The sequence below is a fragment of the Sebastes fasciatus genome, chromosome 24 (genome assembly GCF_043250625.1).
Source record: "Sebastes fasciatus isolate fSebFas1 chromosome 24, fSebFas1.pri, whole genome shotgun sequence".
Classification (NCBI taxonomy): Eukaryota; Metazoa; Chordata; class Actinopteri; order Perciformes; family Sebastidae; genus Sebastes; species Sebastes fasciatus.
This window is the reverse complement of record NC_133818.1, coordinates 7,667,395-7,692,280: the sequence shown is the minus strand read 5'-3', so window position 1 is coordinate 7,692,280 and position 24,886 is coordinate 7,667,395. Positions and strand designations below refer to the sequence as shown.

Sequence of the window (24,886 nt, the reverse complement as noted above, 5' to 3'; positions counted from 1 at the left end):
TTTTGACTGACATGTTTGCCTCGACTTTGCTTCACCTGTTTTCTGGCTACTTCCCTGTCAAAAGTGTCGGAATAAATCCCTGTATGTATGCTGTATGCTAGCATCAGAGGAGCCCTCTTGTTGGGCTATTGCACCTTCTTGAATCAGATTTATTACGTGCACTTCCGTTTTCCCCCTGGCCCACTGCTCTAGACCAAAAAAAAAAATAACAATATTATACCATTTAAAAGGTACAAATGAGTGCATTAATTGGTTTTATGGTAAATGGCTGCATTTATATAGTGCTTTTATCCAAAGGGCTTTAAGATTTCATTCACACAAACACTCACACACTAATGGCAGCGAGCTAGCCTACAAAGCAAGGTGCTGGCCAGTCCATTGGGTGCCATTTAGGGTTCAATGTCTTGCCCAAGGACACTTCGACATGTGGACAGGAGGAGCCGGGGGTCAAACTGCCAACCCTGTGATTAGTAGACGTAGTAGTAGTCTGTTTTTCAATTGATTGTTGTGTTTTATTGTGTACTTTACTCGCTCCATTGGCTTCCAGTTCGCTTCAGAATCAATTTTAACAGCCTCGCACCGCTTTTCTTAGAAATTTTAATACCTAGTAGCGCTGTGAGATTTTTTCCTGTGCTTTTTATGTACGTTTTTATGATTCTATGATATGTTATGTTTTTATTCCTGTTATTTCTTGATATTAACGTAAAGCACTTGGGTACCTTTTTGGTTATTGTAAAGGGCTATACAAATAAATGTTGATTGATTGATTTTATTTTGAAACAATTTTTAAGGGTACAATGACTTCCTGGAGTCACTGTGAGGTTGCCAGGTAACCAGCAGAGACTCCAGGACATCACAGGCCCAAACAACAAATAGTTTGAGCGTTTACATTTCAGTTTTTGTACAGGTTATACTGTATAAACAATATGTAATTTAATTAGCAAGCTTTAGAGGTGGTACCAGATTTTAAAACTTATTTTCTTTTTACCTTAGGACGGAACCAGGCTCGCTGTTTCCTCCTGTTTCCACTCTTTATGCTAAGGTAAGATAGCCATCTGCTGGCGGAAGCAACGTTATTCTAAATATGATATATGATTGTAATGTCACTGTTTTTGCACTGACAGCAGTTCACTTCTTTCTTAGTTCCACATAGTACCTGTAACTCTAAAACTAAAAAGCGTATTTTCCAAAATGTGAAACTTATCCTTTAAACTGAGGGGAAAAATAAGAATAATACCAAGAGCCACAATATACTGTAACTGCTGGTCAAGTTTATATGCTCATTATGATGTTTAACATTTTGGGAACAGCTCAGTTTTCTCAGCCATGACTTTGCAGCAGTCGGAATCCACATTATTTCAGCTCGAACTGGATCGCTGGTACAGAATATAAATATCGATTCATATCTCCCTGAATCTTTCCATTTTCGTTAGCAAGCACAACAAATCACAACAGTCTCCGCATATTTATTTGTCTCTCACTGAAAATAAACAGCCTGCCAAAAAAAAGAAATGCGAGGAATCTTTAATCCTGATCATCCTTCTAAATATGAATCCTCCATTCTGCAGCAACAGACAGTTTGTTTGACAGATACGGTGAATAATTAATACAGCTTTGTCAAAATACATAACAGTGTTTCCCCCATATATACTTCAGCAAACAATGACTTATATCTAGACTTCTTAATGGTAACATCAGTGACAGGGATGGGTGAGGAAACAGTGTTTTTTGTGAGTCATGCTTGTGTCGTCGCCAAGTGATTGTGAGGTCGCCATCAGGCCCTTTTTGTTTTTTCCCCAGGAGAGTCCATTAACATAAAATCACTCTTTCCTTCCCTTTCATGCCGCCACAGTCTCACTTCTCAAGAGTCACTAAAAAAGAAAGGAGTAATGTGCCTCATAAGTCAACGTCGCCTTCAATCATTCAGGAAAGCATCTAAAGGGAGATTGCGGTTCATGTTGAGCGTTTGAATGTCATGTTATTTGACATGTCGAGAGGAAACGGAGAAAGTGCATGTGTGCGTGAGAGAGAGAGAGAGAGAGAGAGAGAGGAAGAGATGGGGAGACCCCTCAGATACTTCCAAACAATGCTGCATTATTTATAGCACTGAGTCTGCAGGAACATTATTTGACGCAAACGGAAATGTGTCACAAAGGAAGCTTTATTTTTTTCTTTCGGGGTTGTGTAAAATATTTAAAGTCGCCCAGTTGCACAGTAATTCCACGCCATTATCATTTATTTATTTAGTGTTATTTTCTTTTGGTCTTCCAACTTTGTGGAAACGGCCTGTGAAGAAAATAGTTTTCAAAGTTTGGTGTACAAGAACTTGACCGATGTTGGAAGAAGTGCGAAGATTCTTCACTTAAGGAGAATCTTTTTACATTGGCGACATTTACTTAAAGGTGCAGTGTGTAGGATCTGGCAGTATCTAGCGGTGGGGTGAGGAGATTGCAACCAACTGAAGCCTCGTCCGTGTGCCAAGCGTGTCCGAGAGCTACGCTGGCTGATGCAAAAAACGTGTATGGCACTCTCTAGAGCCATGTGGAGCAGAGCCAGTGTGTAGAGGGTGATTGTACGTGGGAAGTGAGTGGTGATGCAAGAGAGAGAGAGCAGTGGCGACAGGTGTCATTTTGTCACTTAACTTCTGTACTTAAGTAACGCCACTTCAGGTGTTATTTAAACCCAAACAACAATTATTTCCTAAACCTAATTAAGTAGTTTTTGTCACGTAACTTCCATACTTATGTTACACAACTTCCAGAGTTATTTTAACCCAAATCACGATCTTTTTCTAAACCTAACTAAGTAGTTTTGTTGCCTAAACCTTTGTTTCCTGTGAAGACGGATGTTTATTTTGAAAAGACTGGAGTGGAAATTGACATGTGCGTAAGATATCACATCTTGTATGAGGATACAAATCATCAGCAACATGTACACATATATACGTATTAAATATATTACGTTAGTGGATTGTTTTAAAGTAGTATTTCGGGCATTTGTGTGGAGTGGAGAGACGTCAGGAAATAAGCAAGAGAGGTGCAACAAAGCACCCTGGCCAATAAGCTCAAACACATATGTGGGTATGCAGGGCCTTTAATCTTTAATAATGTATTATATTTTACGAGATAATCATAGGTTTTGTATGTAAAATCAAAGTAACTATAGCTGTAAGATACATGTAAAACTACAATAGTCCTCTCAGCAATGTAGTTGAAGAGAAATGACATGTAACGTTCGGTGAAATGTACTGAAGTTCAAATCCTTGAAATGAACACACACAGTCTCTGGGATGATCTACAAAGAGTAAACACCAACTGTCTGCAATCTTTCATAAACATTTTAATTTCAATTGCCGGTAATGTGTCTTTCTAATGGTCTGCAAGCTGCACAACTCATCAAAAAGCGTCCTCCCTCCAGGGCCAAATTTGATAAATCTAGAAGTATCTTTTTTATTATTAATTTGGGATCTCCCAAAATCCATTCTTACATTATTAAGCTTCTCTCTTTGTGCTTCTCTCACTACGCCTGCAGAGAAAACAACAATAACACAAATTAGTGAATGCACAGTATATGTCCATTGGGGGGAGAGCGTCATCTTGGACACACTATAGACGAAGTATGTAGCTTTCAGTCCCCGTTGACAGGACACAATCAGTCCAGAGCAGCTGTTTATTCTGGAAGCAAGGTGGAGGACGGGGCTGTCATGGCGTTCCAAGGCCGGTAGCTGGTTCGACTATTTGCTGTCACACACAATGTGTGTTCAGACAAAGAGACAGCAAAATACAATGACCCCTGGATCGCTATTTGGCAACAAAAAGGATCATGCAAATTGCACTTCTAAGCGGAGAGTATGGTCAGAGTCACCAGGGGGTTTGCGGTGGCCGCCGATCGGACTCTGGGTTCTTTGGTAGGCCAGCGTGCAAAACACCAAAAACCAAAGGGAGTGAGTGCAAAGTCTTTGGGTTTGGCTCAAAGTTATTGTTATTCCTGTCAAATAATCTTTAAAGGAGTTGGAACATGTGGCAGTAAACATGTCTATGAACATTTCTATGGTTTCAACAGTGTTAAAATTGATTCATGGGTGCAACTGTTAAGATTTATTGTTGACGATGCGATAGCTCATGATCTAACACTAATGCTATGGTACATAATACACAATTGCTGTCAAACCAAATGGGAAATACCATACCAATATACCATAATTGACCAATCCTATGTCCCGCCTGCTTAGTTACTGTTGCTAGGTCAGACAAGGTAGACAAAAAGAAACGACAGCAGTTCCGTTTATCACAATGTGTATTAGATCGACAGTAAGGACTACAGTATTCAATGGAAGGATATTTTTACTGTGATACTCATCCCCTAGTATCAGATAGACTGCAGGGGCAGGATATGTTAGTCTAGTCTGCCTGACTCAATGATCCTTTATCTGACTGAGGTTTGTGCAAGTTACAATCTATGACCCCGACCTCTGAAACATCAGGAACCTAACAGTTCTGTGTGTTGAGAAAGCCACAGCGCTGTCCGTGGTGCTGAAGTAGCAGACGGATTTGCAATTGCAACTTTTTCTCTGAGTCCCGCTCTTCTGTCAGTTATCTGAGTGGTTCAGGGATGACGTATTTTTGTAGAACAACCCAAAAGTTAGAATCGCACGTGTTCCCTTGACATAAAGCCAATGGGATTATTCCATTGGGTTTTGGATTATTGCAGAAAATAACCTCTGTGGCAAACATTTATGATACTTCCACATTTTGTTCAGCAAGATAATCTTCATGAAGGAACACCACTTTTATGATTTCTAAAGTGTGAATGCATTTGCCAGAAGTAAAAAGCTAACGTTATATAGGCTATAAATGAAGTACACCACGGTCACATGATTATGAGTACACAATACGAGGCAGTAGAGGCGGGGAAGAGCTTTTTTTTGTGAATTCTTCACAATTCAGAATTGGGACATTTACTGACGTATTTTATATTGTAGAATAGACCGGTACAATCTCTTAAGCTTGTGTTAACCACAGATTTTCAAGCATCTAACAGAAAACTCATTGATTTCAAGACGAGGGAACCGGAAGTGAAAAAATGCTGACTCATTTCTGGGTTTTAAGACTCAATTCTGCAGCACTCCAGCCAAAAGAGTTGTTAATGGGGCGCTTCCCTAGACTTGGGTGAACGAAATGAACCGGGTCCATCTCCCCTGTTAAAAATTAACAAATCGCCTATAAGGTTTCGCTCTGGAAGAAATGTAATTGCCTGCCTAAACCTTCCTAAAAGTCTGTCCTGTAGACCAGTGGTTCTCAACAAGGGGTCCTTGAGGGAGTTCCAGGTCCCCAGAAAAATGGGGAATAACTTATTTTCACTATTTAATTCACTATAGAAGTGAGCCCAATGTCAGTAAGAGTCATAGGAGCGTTCATATCTCCTCAACTGTAGCTGACAACTATAGAATTCTGGTCTTAATCATATCTAACAACCAAGCAAAATCTTTTCAAATGGGGGTCCGTAACTTAATGTGCATCAATGTAGGGGTCCTTGACATGAAAAAGGTTGAGAGCCGCTGCTCTAAACCATTTAGTGTGGCATGGAAATGGCACATTTAACAAATAGTTTAGTTAGTGTGTTGTTAACACCGACTATGGCAGTAACTCTACCCCTGCAGTAGTAAAAGTCCTTTTCCTTGAATGGGATCTGTTGGTAGCAGTCAGAGGACAAGTGATGTGCTGCAGGGCAGCGACTGTTTGTTACTGAAGCTGAGTAGAGGACACGCTCCTCCACCTCCACCTCTATCTGTTCCAATAGTTTGAACTATACGACTAGTGACCCCCCCTCATTCTTCTACCTTCCCTGCAGGCCATCGCTGTTATCACAGGCAGGAGAAAGTACCACTTAGCTATATATTTCTTAATCGAAATGGGGAAAAGATGGAAATACATTGTGGTTTCGGACACACTGTCAGTCTCCATCACTGCCGTTTTGTTTCCCTCCCTGGAAATAAAGAGGGGCTAAAGAGAGAGTGGAAAGATGGGGAGCCAAGGTGTTTCTTCCTCCCAGTGGTAATTACATATTGATCCAAGTCACCGAAGATCTAAACGGTGACACCGCGTTGAGTTTTATCTTAAAAGGAACTTGTCTGTATTTTTCTTTCTTTGTCCCCTTAAATTCTACAGTGGCTGAGAGCGAGGAGAAATGATATTCAGCTAATTACATTTTCATGGAGCCGTCCCTCTTCCCTTGTCTCCCGCTTTCAGGTCTCCGTTGTTATGGACTTTACAATTACTTGATAATTAAATGGTGGAGGTCTTTCTACTCTACTGTTTGCAAAGTCCTTTATTCGTTCTATGAGGGAGACTTTTTAAATTACCCAGTCACTCCCTTTCTCCGCCTCTCGCCCCGCACTCTCTCTCTGTCTTTCAGACTTCACTCGCTGTCTGTCCAATGATCCAGAACAGCCTTCAGTGTCCCCCCGCTGATGAATTAAAAGTGTTCCTTTGGCATTCGAGGCCTTGGTGGAGGATTCAAAGGCAGGAGGCAAATAAAAAAAAAATCTTTTCTTTGAGGAAGTCAGAGAGAAAGAGTCCCTCCTCTTGTCAAGCTGAGAATCTTTTTTTTTGTTCATGCCAGAAGTTGATGGACGATATTAACAAAATGTTAACGGGAATGGCATCTCAAGGCCACCAGCATTTTTATGTGCACTTTAAAAGCTTAAATGGGGCAAAATAAATAAGATTATTAAGCATTCATGTCACGAATAAAGCTGTTATGTTTTCCTCCAAGAGCTTCTGACCGTTTTCATTCAGCTATATCAGCTGAGGAGACAAAATGAGAGAAAAGTTCTTCTTTAAATTCAGGTTCTCTTTCCTTTTTTTTTTTGTTCTGCCAACAAAGCCTGCCCCGCTTGACCCTCAGTTATTGTAAAATTTCAATTCGGTGTTTTATCTCGCACATTTATTTCGCAACGCTCTCCAAGGTCTGGTTCACAGTCTGCGCACATGTCTGACTCACTCCGAGTTTTTTTCCATGGAGCTGACTGAGGTGTTGCATCACAAAGCCGTGGAGTGTGGATAAGTAGAGCAGCATTTATCCCGACAATTCTGACTCTCAAACATGCTTTAAACTCAGAGATAGGTCAATATTCTCAGGTCTTCTTTTTTTTCTTTTGTTAAATCATTATTGCGCAATAGCTGTATTTGCAAAAAACAGAGGAAAAGTCAACGTTGACTTATTTTAAAGGGGACTTATCATGAAAAATCACTTTTTCAGTGTTTGTGCACATACATTTGGGTATCTGGAGTGCCTACAAACCCAAATAAGACAACTCAGTCAGTATTTTGTGGGCTACTTAGATCAGAAAAAAAAGTGATTCTACAAGCCAATTAGATTTGGCTCCCCTTCCTATGTCACATGCAGGCTCATTAGAATATATTGCCCACAGCTTGAGAACTACCTTTGCCAAGGTATTTCTTGCAAGCCAATCAGAGCAGACTGTGCTTTTCTGGAGGGTTTCAGACAGACGGTGAATAAAGGACAGACATTATGAGAAAAATAATGTTTTTTGAACATTAAAGCAAGTAAACATGTTCTAATAGAGACCCAAAATACAAGTATGAACCAGGAAATGAGCGTGAAACTTCCCCTTTAAGTTATGTACGGAAGTTAAATTACGTAACTTTATGTAGGTTACGTAATGTTACCTAACATACTTAACTTATGTAATGTAGCCTTGCGTTACTTTTGGACGTACCGGGGTGGAATGTGTCTATATACACTCGTTACATGCATAGTGTCATTTCAAAATAAACTTCCGTTTTCACCGGAACTTAGGTTTAGGCAACCAAACCAGAGTGAGTTTCTCTTAGTAAAAGAAAGGCGGTTTTCATTCACTAATTATTTCCAGTCACTCCCACTTTGCCATTTTTTCAGTCGCTGTTAAGCCAGCGTCAATGCCACTCAACACTTGCCCCCAGATGTTTCAAATTAAAAGCCTCCCAGAAGCTTAAGTAATAGAACCCCGCCTTTCTTCAGCTATTATTTGAAACTCAGCCATTATTTGAATACCAGCTTATATTTGAGAGTTTAAATTACTGTGTATACTTATCTTGTCACTACTGTTTAATCACAATTTGTAGGTGATTTGGGCCAAATATGTAACATAAGGAATCAGTTTTTACGTTTTTTATAAATTAAATTAAATGAATCAAAGCAACTTTAACTTCTCTGATTACATTTTCAGTAACAGTTTGAACCCAACTTTGGAACCTCTTTAGAAGCTATCCCATGATGCTGTGCTTCAGTATGAATACTCAACTGGTTAAGCTCCATTTCATTGAAATGTACATATCATATTCCCTTATCTTTCCATTGCCCTAGCCGAGCCCTAAGCCTTCTTTTCGTCGCTCTTTTTTTACACACTCCATCTCAATCTTCTTCTCTTTTGCTTTGGGATTGAATATCTTTGTGAAACAGTCTCATATCAGTCTGCCTTCACTTTCTTGCTCAGTACCTAGTCTATCATTTCCAGGACTCGAGGGCCAAAATGAGCAATATTCACTTATATTAAAGCCAATGAAACTGCATAATTTCCCCCCAAATTGGAACTTCTTTGTATCACAGGGCCCCGAAATTGCAGGAGCAGCCAATCTTCTGACATATAAATTGCGAGAACATATTTTTATGAGACTACAGGACATCATTCACTGATTGGTGGAAGTTATTTCCAGGAGAAACCTTTCCAAATTGGTGGCCAGCACACAGATAATCAGTCTTATCTGGTCTGCTCTAGCTCTAAGAAAATTGAAGTGATTTCTTACTCACTATTCTTTAATCATTCAAAAGGTTGCAAGTCATTAAGGTGCTTTAGTTTCTCATAAAAGTCACGTTTTTTGTCTTGAATCCTTTAGAATATTTGGCATACTGTGTTAAAGTCAGATTCAATTAATTATATTTATTTGCTTGTCCTCAATAGGAAAGCCAATGCATAACAAGACTTCAGCTGAGACTAGATTGCGGCTGTATTCTTGATTGCATTGCATAATTAATCAATTGGGAATTAGTTGAAAATTCAACAGTAAAAGTTTTATATTTTCAACTTTTCAATGTCAAATGTGGCTTATGTTGACAGCTTTTTATTAGCAGAGACCCAGCGATGCTTGACAGTTAAGGAGGTCTAATGCAACGTCTAATTCTCACACAAAGACCAGATGGAGCATTGTTGGCCAGGGCCAGTGCAAGGTAATCAAAAGCACTTTTCATTTATTTGAAAGTGTGGACTAAGTGACAAATATTCTCTCCCGAAACGGATGCATAAAGCATTGAGGGAAGTGATTGGCATAAACAATGTGTACACTCAAGATGATCTTAATAGTGGGTAACAACCGAAGACTGTAAATAGGAAGTGGACGTAGTCACCGTGACGTTACCCATTGGTTTGTGGACTGCCGTTTTGAAGCCTAAAGTTCGACATTTTGGCCGTCGGCATCTTGGTTTTTGGCCGTCGGCATCTTGGTTTTTGGTCGTAGCAATCTTGGTTCTTGGCCGTCGCAATCTTGGTTTTCAGTCATAGCCATGACTCAACATGTTTAGCCGCTTTAAAGCTCCCCTCTCAGATAACCAACAGTTCACCCCAGTGCAACAGTTGCATCACAGGAGTAAATGCACCGAGAAGACATCTTATTCTTTTTTGCTACTTCTCTGGCATATACATGAGTAACCTCCTCAGCCCCACAGTAATTGCCAGATTTGATATAAATGTCATTTCAACCTCTTGAGGTGTCATGACTCCGCGGAAGGTACTTTGTGTGCCGCGGAAAAGCAACAAAGGAGGAAGTTTCTTCCTTCCTCGGAGTCTGAAATACGGCACAATCGAGCAACTGCTCAGAAGTGCCATAATTTAGCCTTTGAGAACAAAGACGACGGAAGCTGGCTTGACATTTTTATCGAAAGTGGCAATTTTTGTACATTTTCGTAAGGTACACCGGCAACCTACAGCGATGAGTGAGCATCATAGATGCTGTCAAAAATGTATATTCTCTTTGTGTAAATCGAATCAACTCCAGTCAAGTAAAAAAGGGTTGAACATCTTCTATAGCTTTGATATCTAAAACTAGACATTGGCCCATGCTTTTGCTGCATACTCAGCATGAGCATCCCTTTAGCACATGCATAAGAAAAGAGTCAAGTAAGCCTTTTTTGAGCCAGAATGGCCCACTGGGCAGGAGGAGGATCTTTCTATTGTTTCTGTACCATGAGCTAGTTTGACATACTGGAAAGACCTTGCAACAGTGAATTAGAAAGTGGAGAAAGATTCACATAGTAATGGGCAGGTTGACTGTGTCACAAGCACTCCCACGGCCATGAAAAGGTTAACTGCCTTTCGGAGATCATATGCCATTCAGGAAAGTCGAAGAGGGCTGGTGCTAAATTTGCCAGGCGGATCAGTGCAGAGCCAGAGGACGGAGATCTATGCTCTGAATGTGATCTGAACTCACTGGCCTCCTTGCCTTGATGAATGGGAATAAAGTTCTGCATAATATATTGGAATATATTATATTACCACTGCACCATTCCATAGATTAAAAGGCAAGGAGTAAAACAAGATGTGCAGCGTACAAAATAAAAGACTGGGGCTCTAGTTTTTATGCAAATATCATTAATCAATATAATATCTTGCAGGTTGCAGCTAAGTGAGTAAAATCTGGGAGCAGTTGCTTCTGGGTTTTGTGTATTTTTGGAAGTGATTTAATTCTCCAAGGTGGGGTCAGGTAATTTATTTTTTTTGCCCAGTAATGTAAATCCCATCTGGACAGGCCGTGTCTTTGTTTTTCACCTTCTAATATGAGTACATTTAGACTCTGTTCACCTTCTAATATCAGTATATTTAAACTCTGTTCACCTTCTAACTATGAGTACATTAAAATGGTTTGTATGATATATTACGAAGAATTATTCCTCATTTTTCGTGCGTTTTCTTACGAATGTCCAGCAACACATGACGCACATGTCAATTTTCAAGATAAAGTTCCGTCTTCACAGGAAACAACTTGGTTAGGTTTCGGATCGTCATTTTGATCAACATAACTCCGGAAGTTGTGTAACTTAACTACGGAAGTTACGTGACAAAAAAGTCTTTGTTAGGTTTAGGAAAAGATCGTGGTTTGGGTTAAAATGACTCCGGAAATGATGTAACTAAAGTACGGAAGTTACATGACAAAAACTACTTAGTTAGGTTTAGGAAAAGATCATTGTTTGGGGTGAAATAACTCCGGAAATTATTTAACATAAGTACGGAAGTTACGTGACGAATAAATCAACGTTGACTTCTGGTTTCATGCGGGATACGAGCATTGGTCTCTTGGGCTAAAGTCTGGTGTTTTTTGACCAACCAATCCCCCGCGACCTCCTTTCTACGCAGCATTTGTCGCTCTTTATATTTCCTGGTTCATGACTACGTGGATTTGTGGGATTTATACAAATAACAATGCAGTACTTTCTGTATGTATAGCTATGAACAGTGTATGAGAACAGCCTGCATGGTCATATTTAGGACTTTTTTCCAAGGCATTATGGAAAACATTTCTCATTCCGCTCGCTTCAATCCTCCTCTGTATAAGTGGCTGCTACATTTGACACTATCCATAATGGCAGGATCCAAATCTATGTTCCCCATATGGGAAACATAATAACCCAATGAGGATTCAGTCTTAAGAGATTTCCTCCTCTCTTCTCATCCTGCTACGACCTCCCACCCCAAGCTCCCAACTCCATGTTAAGCTGCATCATAAACACATTTAAATGCAGGTTCCCAACATGGCAAATCACACGGCGTGGGAGTCAGCCAGGGGGGGAATACCCTCCCGGAGCCAAACGCGTCATGTATGTTCGCAAACCTTCCGGAAAGGCCACTCTGGCTTACGCAGATAAGGAAAATGGTGAAATTATGTGAAGTAATGGGCATGAGAGGCACTAATCCATCCCAAATGCTATACGCAACGCTATAAAATTCTTCCCAATATCCTGTCAAGATCCTCAAATGCAGTTAATTATGCCCACTGTGAAACATTGATTCACTTTAAATCCTTCAGCGCAGCTCTAGCAGGCTGACCAGAAAGCAAAAGATATTACTCTGCAAGTCTTGCATACAGCCTAAATCTGTCAAGAAAGGTTTGATAAGGGCCTCCTTGTATTTTGTCTTCTTTTTTTTGTTGTCTTTCTCCCCAACCAACCCTTGTCTGCGGAGGGCTCTAAAATAAGAAATCCCTTTCCGCAGATATAATTAATCACTCTGGGAGAACAGGGCGTGTAATTATTTAGGTTACCACAGAACTCTCCGAACCTCCTCCACCTCAGCCCCCACCTCCCCTTCACTCTACATCGAAGCGAGGCTTTTAGGAGACACATAACCAAGCCAAACACGGCACTATTTTGCTGAGCCCTGTTTTGTTCGAAGGACAAATGCATGGCCGCCGTGCAGACAAATCTTAAACGATTTAAACCTGCATACACACTGAGACAGGAGGCGATAAAAGCTGAATGTCTGTTTTAAGTACTTTGTAGCAGGAGATGTCTTTGCTTTTTTTTTGCATTACAGAAAAGAAAAGGCTTTCATACAGCTTCATAATACAGTGATGATGACGATAGTGATGACGATGATAGTTGACGTCTGGTGCTGAATATAACAAGTAACTGTCCAGAGAACCTTTTTCTCTTTCACACTGTAAGTGTTGGCGGATTTGGTGAGCGTGAGTGAGATAGTGAACGAAGGAGGTGGGATCGCCTCGCCTCTTCTTTCCTCCCCAGCCTCTCTCTCGCAGGCAATTATACACCCTCCCTCTTGCTGATGAAGAGTTCAGCATCAGTTCACCAAAAGATTAATACGGAACGATGAACACACCCTTTGGAATGGTCCTGGCTGATTCAGAATTAGCCCGATTAGAGGGGACCTCAGCTAAAATCCCCCTGCAGACGAGTCCAGCAGCCCATAGAAAGTTACTATTGTGCAGCGTCAGCGGGTTTGCACCAAGCAGCCAGAGAAGAGGGGGGAGGAAGGCCAGCGATGTGAGCGCTGCCAATTGGATAACACGGGTGTCCAAATGAGAGATGGCAGAGCTTGTCAGGGGTGTGATTGAGCCATGCTTTCCAAAGGGAGGGGAGATAGATAGTTCTGCATGGTATGATGCCCCAAACTGAGGGAGTATGAACCTGAGTGTTCGAAACAGTCAGAGGACCTCAACACACATCTCGCTAATTCTCCTGATGAGCTGTGTTATTAAGGAGGTGTCATGTTGCTGTAATCTTAACTCTCAGTGATGTGAGGACCTCTGCAAGCAGACTGCTAATTCAGATATGAAAAATGGTTAGGAAGGTGGTGCTGCAGCGTTTGACGTCCACTAAAGACTACATTCGTGATAGCGGCTCTATGTTTTATTCAAAGTGTATTAATACTGAACACGTTGCGTGTCCAAGTTGCACTGCAACTCAAAACTGCACGTCCTTGAGTCCCCAGCAATACACCCACAAAGTGTGACGTAGATCAGATGAATGGTTGTCGAGATATGCAAAGGACATACTTACATTTTTGGTTTCTGGAACTTATGGTTCAAAAGTTACAGTCCAAAACATAAAGTTTGTCGTTTTCGAACAACTATCCAGTCAAATTGCATAAACTTTGACACTGCATGTTCTTGGGTCCCCAGCAATACACCCGTCAAGCGTGAAGTAGATCAGATGAACAGTTCTCGAGATATATGAAGGACTTAACCAACTCTTTTGTTTCTGAGACTTATGGTTCAAATGTAAGAGGCCAAAACATAAAGTTTATTATTATAGTCCCACCATTGGCCAAATTGCATCAACTTTGACACTGCACGTCCTTGGGTCCCCAGCAATACACCCGCCAAGTGTGAAGTAGATCAGATGAACGGTTCTCGAGATATGCGAAGGACATACCCACATACACACAGACAGATTCCTTGATTTATAGTTAGATGCAAACATCAGAAAGCTGATATGATCACAATGACAATGCTACCATGCTAAAGTTTAGCAGGTACAATGTTTACCACGATCACCATCTAAGTGTAGTTGTTAGCAAGCTAAGATTTGCTACTTGCTCACAAAATCGAACTGAAGCTAATAGGAATGTCTTTAGTTTTGCAGGTATTTGGTCATAAACCAAAGGAAGTTTGACGTGATGGTGGTGCTAGAGGAGAAGTCAGGGGATCACCAAAGTCACCAGGATTCATCCTCAGGGAACCATGAAATTATGCACCAAATTTTGCGCCAATCCATCAAACAGTTGTCAAGATAAGCAGCCAAAAATGTTCATCACTGGTGGAGCTAGAGAAAAAGTCAGTCCAGTTCATCATTTGGGGAAAATGAAAGCCAACTAAAATGTGAATTCAACATTCACATCTAAGAAGAACAATAATGAGATGGAACAGAAGCAGCTACATCTATAAAGCGCACTGCCAGCTTCTGTGGTGATACATTTTCCAACTCCCTGCAGTAAATCCATGATTATTGGTGGATAGGTCAAAAGAAAAAGCACCCTGAGCATTTTTATTGAGTGGCAATGACTCTATTGGTGGAGTGATTTTCTGAATTTGAATCAAATCGGTTGTGCACAAAGAGGGCAGCATAAAGGGAATGAATGAATGTTTGTATACACAAGCTGCCAGCCAAGGATTCTTATCAGTGTGTGGGTGATTTTAATAAACGCTGTGTACATTAGGGGTATGTTCCTTTGGTGTTATCATGCCTGTGTGCTATGGAATCATAGATGCAAACCCATGCAGCCCCCTCTCCCCCGGCCCATCTTTGTCTTTCATTTCTCTCCCACACACTGTCTCTCCGCCGCGGCGCCGACTCTGAAGTGACTAATACTTTAAAAGTTCCTGTAGCCAGGGGAAAGACTGTCAAGCGAAATTACATGTTGGGAAGATCTTTCATCATCGTGAATGTTGTCATTTGCCTTCCCTCAGCAAATGACGCGACTTCGAAAGTAAACTCTAACATGAGGACAGAATAAAAACAGTTGTGTTGTGATGCTAAACCTCCAATGTTAGTTTTAACTTATTCTTATTTATTACCCTCAAATCTTTCAAAATACAAAAAGAAATGTGACGAGACAACGTAGCTTTCAGAACTTACATCTGACAGCTGGCATTGAGGTTTTTGACCTTTAGTTGTCCAGGGAAGATATGCTGAGACCTTTTCGGCACCAACCCGCCCTTATATTATATAAGATTACACAAATCAAACCTGGGAGCCGCTCCATGATAATGACTAATGACTAATAATCTCCTTTCAGCCAATGAGGAGATTCACAGAGGCAAAGAGGGGTTAGCAGCCTTGCTGACGTGCACCTTATCATACTTTTTTTGTATCCCAATCTTTTCATCAACTTAAGTGATTAGAACCGGCAACATTTAAGCGAAGAGCCTCTCTATACTGCCTCTCTGTTCTGCTGATTGTGCACCCGATAATTGTCCCATTAAAACTTTGAGAGCAGCAAACTATTCTGCCACACTCAGAGCTTGAGCAAGGTCTTCAAGTGTTGCCATTGTAGCCCTGTAAAGACCATTGTGTACTGTGTACCTAACTGGACTTGAAGGCATGTCTGCTTTTTGTCTTGGATAATACCCTGGATAATAGTTCAATCTGCCAATGTGACCTCTTTGATTGTTTTATTGCCCATGCAGCACTTGAGTAACACTTCAAATGTTTGCATTCATATTCCTTTTATTTGATTCTTTAGCCTTTTGTTTGAATGTCGCAAACATAGTTCTTTGCGCAAGGATTGACCTTGCCTCTAAAGAATTGTTAAACAAAACCTGAAATGAGTTGAAGGGCAACAACGATTTTCTACTCTACTATCTCTTTATTTCAATTTAAACCTGTAAATGTCAATGCATTATTATGATTACTGTGATCAATAAGAATTACTGAAGGGTATGCTTAACTTGTGGCACTGCTTTGTTGACCACTAAATGGAGTGTTCCCTTCTGCAAGGCGACATATTCACCCTCAGCAGGTATTCAAACCTGACGTCTAATGGCAATAATGCCGCGCTCTTGCCAAGTGACTCACACTGAGTAGCAGAGGGTGATGCAGCGGCCTTCATATCAGTGATAATTAAGATGAATTTGACTTTGGCAAGGGCAAGGGACCGCACATAAGCCACAAAGTTTCTATAGACAGTCACAAAATATACATGCAGTCACTGATGGATTCAGGGGGGCCTTGGTGCCCCCATGTTTTAACAAACCGCAGCAAAACTGCCTTCTTGGATGCCCCTATGGTAAATAAAACGAGCCCCCTAGGGTGCCCTTCCAGTGGAGAAAACATGATAAAATGGCCTATAGGGTGCCCTTGTAGTGGAGAAAACGTGATAGAGTGCCCTTCCAGTGGAAAAAACGTGATGAAGTGCGTTCTAAGGTGCCTTTTCAGTGGAGAAAATGTGATGCAGTGCGCTTTAGTTTGCCCTTCCAGTGGAGAAAATATGATGCATTGCCCTTTAGGGTGCCCTTAAATGAAGAAAACATAATAAAGTACCCTCTAGGGTGCCCTTCCAGTGGAGAAAACATAATAAAGTGCCCACTAGGGTGCCCTTCTAGAGGAGAAAACATGATGCACTGCCATCTAGGGTGTCCTTAAATGAAAGAAAACATGATGAAGTGCCCTCTAGGGTGCCCTTAAAATTGAGAAAACATGCTTGAAAACTTTCTGCGCACTGGTGCCCCACCAGATGCAGCTGGTACCCTTTATATTCCCTTCGCCACTGAGTCCGCCACTGCATGCATTCATTGCGCAAGTAGGACAAGAATGCAACTGTTCTGTCTGTCGTCAAGGCAGCTTGATAGACCGGGCTTGCTAACACGATCAATACATTTCATCAAGTCGGCGCCATGTATCAGCCTTCCTGGTCATGTAAGCCATGCAAGAGGCACCAGGGTACAGTGAGGCGATGACAAGAGGTTAGGCAAAGGAGAGGAAGGGTCAGAGAGAGAGAGAGAAAAGAACAAGGGGAGAAAACAGTGAGTGGGAGAAAGAGAAGAAGGAGGCCTTGACAAGGGCAAATGGATGAGAGAACACACTTGAATAAAGGGGATGTCAGAAAAATAGAGATGGAGGATCTGAGGATGAGGACAAAGAACATAACAATATGCTCCATCTTCTTTTATAGGATCTTGACTGTGAGAAAGGTTAAGCGAACGCGGCGCCATATACGGAGGCAAATGTTCATTCAATACCCCACCAGTGTTATTTTTAAGGTCTTGGCCTCGGTATCTGCGGATCATTTTACAGGTGAGCGAGCAGAGGTTGGAAAATGAGATTTAAGGTCATCGCAGAGAGCTGCACACTCATTCTTGCAATAAACTCCTGCTGAAAATGAAACAAGATTGTTGATAGATCTCCAGGGACGGAAGGCGCGGTATGAATATAACGTTACAATTACAGATATGGAATCTATAAATATCAGTTTTGCTGTTTCATTTCATTGACTTTCCTCGTTTCACTGACTTTGACTCAACTCTTTAAAAAAAAAAAAAAAAAAAACTTCCATAACACGCACTTAAAATAGGCTTTGAGTTAAAGGAACCTGAAATGGGAAGGACAACTTAAGGGGCCTGGCTCAACTGTCTGTCGAGGACACTTCAAAAGGACTCCAATACTTAAATGGAAGCTCCTGCTGGTTGCTATTATCAACATTTGGCATGTGAGGTTTTTAATTATAAATTAATTTCAAAAGGGCTTAAGACGGCCAAAGCAGTTGGGACTTTTTTTTCCATATTTTAAATGACAATTTCTTTCTTTAAAGTTTATCCCCGACTGACTATTAGATTAGAACCTGTATAGTTGTCTTTTGTGGAGCATGTGAATTGCTGGCCGGATGTGGTGGTCTAATCAAAAGCGTTGGGCAGGCTGTGTGCTTTTTGGGGCAGCACCAGTCACTGTAACTGACAGGGTACCAAAGACTCTTTGGCAGGTCCACTCACCCATTCACAGCAGACATTCGACAGCTTGGGAAACAAAATAGCTGTATTGCCTTCTGATGATAAGAACCAAAATCACATCAGACGGCGCAGAAAGGCTGATTGGGCTTTTTTTTTCGGTTCCTTGCGATAATTTTCTTCCTGTATATTTCTTTGTTGTACACATTCTGGGGAATATTCTAGGAATAAAGAAAGGTTCAGGATGAACTCTCCCGCCTCCACTCTCTCTGCCACTCCAAAAAAACATTTCTATACTATTAGAAAACGTTCCCACCATCTTTTAATTATGACGCCAGTTCATCCCAAAAAAGCAATAAAAAGCTTGTGGCAGAAAAGAGCAAAGATTTGTTGGATACAGTGTTGGAAAATTGATTTATCCCATGTCTCTGTGGGGTTTCATTGAATTGCTCTATTTAGAAAGAACAGAGAGAAAAGGGTGAGAGAGCTGCTGAGATTTATCTCTCCCCCTCTATATGTGAGTTTTCTCGATAGTGAGAATCTCTCCCACGTTCTTCCCCTTAACGCTCCCGCTCTTTTTGATTATGGCATCTACTCTCTAACTGAATACTAATCGAGCAAGTAAATGGTAACACGTTACTCGGAGCGAAGTTCAAGACCTCCACTAATTTGGTTTAGCATCCGAGTGGAACAGGGTTTAATAGGTCTCAAGTAAAACAGCTCATATTAAAACAGACACACTGGTTATGGGACCAATGTGTGCATGTGTGTTATTATTTTTCTGAAAGCATGCATGCATTTGAGGTCACAAGATCCACTGTGTAATTCCGCCTTTTGCATTGTTTTAAAGGGAATTTGTTCATCTGCAAAATCCAAGTGTAAATAATTCCAAAAAGCAGCTAAATGCACATACTGAAGATGTACTCCCTGACTTTAAAGGTGCAGTGTGTAGGATTTGGCAGCATCTATGGTGTGGTTGCAGATTGCAACCAAGTACAACTCCGCACAACGTGAGCCGCTGAGTGCAAAACTATGGTAACGCCGTTTGCTGAGGCCATCCTTACCATAATAACACTACTTTAGGAGCAACGGAAGTCAGACGGCAGCAGGCGGTACCATGATTTTGCACTCTGCGGCTCGCGTTACCGCAGTTTCACAAGCGTTTTGGAGAAGTACGGTGGCCTTCGGGTAACGTAAAAACATTAAAGGCTCTCTCTAGAGCCAGTGTTTGGTTTGTCCATTCTGGGCTACTGTAGAAACATGGCGGACTCAATGAAGACAAAAAACGTATATTGCCAAGTGAAAGTCAATTGTTCGTTCCATTGTAACATCACAACCCAGCAGCAAAGCTATGCATCATTTTGGACTGAAAGCAACTACCTGACGCCAGTAAAACATCTGCCTAAAAAGTGCCGCAGAAAAATAAAACAAAATGATTTCTATACTATTGTCATTATATTACATTTCCTACAACACCTGAAATTGAAGGCACTGTTCCTTTAAAGCACCACTTGTTTTTTCTTTCCCAAGATCATGATTAATGATTTTATAATAACTTAATTACTTCACGACATGACGACCAACACCATGATGGCTTACAAGCTCACAAGATCGTGCCTATCCATTAAATTTGACGCCAGTCAACGGACAATTTAATTGCCCATGGCCTAATACCAATGTTAGATTGTGTCCTTTTGCTCCATGTGTCCAAAAAAGATCCAGCCCTGCCAGAGAAACAGTGCTTTATAACCGCCGGATCCGATGCTTTTTAGACGCCTCCTCAAACACTCTGGGCTGACACATTTATGCATTCAGTTCATTGAGAGACTGGCCAAAATCTATTAGCATTTGGCTTGTAGGTGGTGTTCATTTTATTTCTCACTTTGCATCATTCTAAACGGTGCGTTTACCTCTTCCTCATAGTGCCATTTGGTGCTGCTAAACTGTCAAGTGATTAATTGTTTTTTACACATTTAAAGGTCTCTAGCAACCTGTGAAGTAACCCCCGGATGGTTAAATTTGCAACTTTATGGTTATTCTTGGATCCTGTTTGACATTTGATTCTCACATTCATCACTATAGATATAATCCCAATGTGATGAGATTCCTGTCACCGTGAAATAGTAGAGGGAGATGGACACATGAAAAGGACATTTCTCATGCAAGGGACGCTCTCTTTCGTTCATGCGTAACCCCCTCTGGGGTGTAGTCGCCAAGGGTTGGCCCCGCGGATATCAAAATGCCACCCGCAGCATTTCATCGAGCGTCATTCTGATGCCAGAGGAGGGTTTTTAATTATGAATTGACCTGTGGAAACCTAAGGATGTGAGTCATTTTTGAACAATGCTCGCCTTGAGGAATAGAAAGAAGGATTCTTATGCCTGGAGAGGGTCGTGGGTCTATTGCGACAACCTTAAATCAGCTGCCAAAACATGCATAATAGATATGCCAGTAACTTATTAAAAAGTTACACAGCCTTATTTTTACCCATTTTACTGCTCTATATAAATACTTTTACTTTAGCCTCTGAACACCCACACAGGTGTTTTCAGTTAATCTGGTTGATTAGATGTCTTCCTGTTAGGGCGGGACAAATTACACCTTCATCATTCTTATTGGTCGATGCAGATTTGTGACCTCATTAATTCCTATCATAGCTCCACCCACCTTGAGCAGAGGTCTAATCAGCCTGAATAACTGAAAACACCTGTGTGGGTGCACAGAGGCTTACTTTAACTACATTTAGCTGATAATACTTACATACTTTTACTTAAGGAAGGTTTTTAATGCAGTATTTTACTCCAGGAAAGTGTAGGAGGAGGCCACGTCAGCAGCAACACACAGGCTTTAAGTCAGTTAGTAAGAGTAGGCCAGGAGGACATAAAGCCACAGGTTTATCACCAGCTTCAACACAGCAACAGGATAATAAAGTCTGCCTCGGTGGCAGCAGCTTTCCTGTGGGGATGATAAACACCTAGCCGCTGGGAGCTAACAGTGCTAGCCAACAGAAAACAATTCTGCAGTGACTTTGACAGTGGACTGCTTCCTGAAACGTCTGAGTATGTGTTTTCATGTTTTAGCATTGCAATGAATTAGTGTGATAGTTTATGATAACAGTGGCTAAAGTCTGCTGTATAGCAATGAAAATGCTCAGAGGCACTGTAGAGGGGCTAATATCAAGGTAGCTTGTATTATTGGCTTCCACTGTGCAACATATATCTGTAGGTTAATTGAATTTTAAGTTTTTGAAGAGCTTAAAGTGACACCACCTACAATGTAATATTAAAGATTCAACAAATAAATGCTAAATGCAACAACGAACATGTGATAACTGACCTAACCTAGGGGCTAAGGTACTCAAATTAGCAGTAGTTGGAGATAATTATGTGAAAATATGGATTAATTACAGTATTTTTTATTGTTATTTTGCTTTCTAGAAATGCTTTATTGGAAAGAAAAGAAGAAAACCCTCTCAAGTGGACTGCTTCCTGAACCTTTCTTCTGCTTCTTCTGAGTAAGTGTTTTCATCATGTAATGCCATGTTTTAGCATTGTAATAAATCAGTGTGATAGAGGATGATGCGTGACTTGATGCTAACAGTGGTACTTAAAGGTCCCATATTGTAAAAAGTTAGATTTTCATGTCTTTTATATTATAAAGCAGGTTTAAGCGCTATATAAATACTGTGAAACTATCAAAACGCTCAATCCACAGATAAACACACACAGCCCGTATTTAGAAATTGCGCGTTTGAAACAAGCCGTTAGGATTTCTGTCCATTTGTGATGTCACAAATATACAATATATATAGATCATTACACGGTTTTAAAGGTAAACATTCTAAATGTGTCCCAGTTTGTGTATTCCCTAGCAACGCAATTCCATTGCAATTCCATTGCAATTCCATTGAAATGCACTAAAACGGAGCGTTTCAGACAGAGGGTAAATACAGGTTTATTCAGACAGACAGTATGAGGAAAATAATGTTTTTTTTTTAACATTACAGCATGTAAACATGTTATAGTAGAAACACAAATACAAATATGGACCTGAAAATGAATACAATATGGGACCTTTAAATTACCAGTGCAGTTGGAGATAATTATGTGGTATTATGGAGTTATAACAGTATTTTTTTCTTTTCAAGTCAAGGCTATTGGAATAGCAGCTAGCTGAGGGTGACCATATTTTCAAACCCCAAACCAGGACCCTTAAGTATACCGCACATTCATGCACTTATATACGCTTATGCACGCACCATAGCTGTTTTACACTAGTAAACATGCATTGTTTATGTTTTTAATATTAGGTTTAGGTAATAATGAAGGGGACAGAACATGTTTAACGCCAATATAAGCGCTGAAAAGTATGATATTGTTATTTTAATTGTGGTGAACATGTGACAATATGGTCGTAGGAAACCCAGCTTCAAACCGGGACAATCCTGGACAAACCGGGATGATAAGGTACTCAAATTACCCGTACAGTTAGAAATAATTATGTGAAAATATGGAGTAAGAACAGTATTTTTTTTTTTTGCTTTTTAGAAAGACTTTTATGGGAAAAAAAGAAGAAAAAAAAACTCATCTCAAGGCTATTGGAATATCAGCTAGCTCAACAGTTTGGAGCTCACTATTGCTGTGAAAATATAAAATAGCTGAGTCATTATTGCATGTGGCTGGTAAACAATGCTGGATATATATACATATTTGAAACAGTTGTACAAGTAAGCAGAAAATAATTTAGCTTATACAGCTAACCGTGAAGGTTAGTCGACTATAATGACGTGAAATGCTCATTTTAAAAAACACCATACTCATTTCCAGTTTAGAAAAATGTGTTTAATTGCTGAAGTTACCATTTCCAAAACACCGCCTATCAGCTGTTGACAGAGACACCCTGCTGTTAGCAGAAGAAATCCTGGTTTGTTTCAGCTCTGATTTCTAGAGAGGCTTTAAGCTGCCAGAGATTTGAAAAGCTCACAGGTGTGATTGTGTTGTGTTTAAGGCCCGCTCGTCACTCGAGCGAAGGAGACAAAGCGAGTGGCTCTTGGCACGCACACACCTTCCCACTCAAAGTGCCCTCCAAGGCTTTGCCGGTTAGCACATTCAGGCCTCGCCGCTCCCTACCTGCATTGGCCCCCTCTGTGTGTGTGAGAACAATAGCTGTCTGGAAATAGTGTCCCACCCGTCGCTTCTTGTCCTTGGCTCCACGCTGACAGCAACAATGTCCATGTCGAATTTGCATGGCTGCAGATTGCAGGTGGTGGTAATGGCTAGGCTGGAGCAACTGGTCTCTCACCGGTTGATAGGATACATTATCCACACTTGCCTTTTTACACTGATCGGATTAACATCAGGCATGAATGGAGGTGTTGGAAACCATTTTTTTGGTTATTCTTGGATGTTGAAAATGTTGCTATTTCTCTGTATTGTTCTAAAGGTCAACTGGGATAATGTTTATCACACTTTTAAGAACTGTGTGCTCTAAAGCTTTCATATAAAGTCCATAAAATACACTTGTTTTGCTTTGCAACCACTTAGGGTTTTATTTTATTTTTAATTAAATCAGCCATGCAAACAAACTGTGGCAGAGTTTTCCTCGTGAGTAATGCGACTTTGTTTCCATTGCTCCAGCACAACACTTAAAACATCTGCAAAAAGACCCTTTAAAATCAGTAATAAATCTAAATTTAAGGAGGTGTCAAGCAAATGCAGTGAGCAGGATTTCGGGATAAGTGCTTCTCTGTTGCTTTAGTGTAAAAGTAGAATAAAATTTAGCTGTGCATTACTATTATTTGTTGGAGGAGCTAGATGAAGCAGTAATGGACTGAAATAGTGTTGTTTGGAATGCAAACATGTTCTGAACATAATGGCTGCATCTGAATTTGCATACTACGCACTACATGCCCATTATGTGTACTATTGTCCAACATACTTTTGTGTGAACAAACAGTAGTATGTATCTTTTCAGACGCACTGAGTAATTGACGTTGAGAGCCTCGTTGCCGGTTTGAGATATGTAACCATGGTAACCCAAGCTAAACTCATCTGACCGAACAATGATTTCTGAGAATCATAAAGTCTGAACTAATTTAAAGAATATATTACGCCTATAGCAAAGTGAAATCTTATACTTACACCTCAATTGAAGCGTTATGATGTTACAGAGTTGTGCGTCAACGTTCGTCACTACCGCAAGTTCAGGCAAAATTGAAAAACTAAAATCATTGTCTGCTACATAAATGCACAATTATGAGATTGTCTTCATGATTGAAAGCATGATTTGTTCTCTTGTAGCTATAGTAATTAAAAGTCTACCAGACTCTTTTTTTTGGTTCATTCTAGACAGACACAGTTGTCTTATGTGCATTACTTTGAATAAAAGACTATAAAGGATTATAAGGACAACATAAGCCTCTTTCACTATAGGTTCCAGTTACAGCAAGTTCAAAGCCCCCCTCCAGTGTATTTTGGATTTTCTGTGATATTTCATATTTATTTGAGTCATTTCCTGACTACGTTGATTAGCCACACTGTTTGCCATTTTTTATTTGATAAATAACTTAATTTTGTGCTCAAAGTAATAAAAAAAAAAGGTTTTTGCTAAAATGGGAATATGACCATAGTAGATGCTGCAGGTCAAAGGTCATCCTCCAAGCTGCAGGCGAACTCATGCTCGTTTGAGTCTGAGCAGCAGCAAACTGATAAATCTGTTTATCTGTCTGTTTGTGTTTCTAGCTGGAGCTGAGGCGAGAGCGGCCGGTGCGTCCCGAAACTGCATTTCAAACGGCGGAGCTCTGCAACGTGTCTATCCGTCCACCGGCATGCGGCGGTGCGGCGACTCGGTGCGACAGCAGCCAGACGGCGGCCTCACCAGGAGGAGACGGTAAGGAAGAGAGCGAGTGAGAGAGAGTCGGTGTGTTGCGCTAATTCTTG

The 24,886-nt window shown here is 40.7% G+C and overlaps 2 long non-coding RNA genes across 2 annotated transcripts in view; one reads left to right on the top strand and one right to left on the bottom strand.

Moving 5' to 3' along the window:
* LOC141763043 (uncharacterized) overlaps nt 1-24,886 on the bottom strand; it is a 346,783-nt gene that overhangs the window by 317,111 nt on the left and 4,786 nt on the right. The gene's annotated exons all lie outside the window — the stretch shown is intronic.
* Nucleotides 986-24,789, top strand: LOC141762967 (uncharacterized). The gene is made up of 3 exons (XR_012592952.1): nt 986-1,042; nt 21,386-21,462; nt 24,689-24,789. It is a non-coding gene; the product is annotated as an uncharacterized LOC141762967 (long non-coding RNA).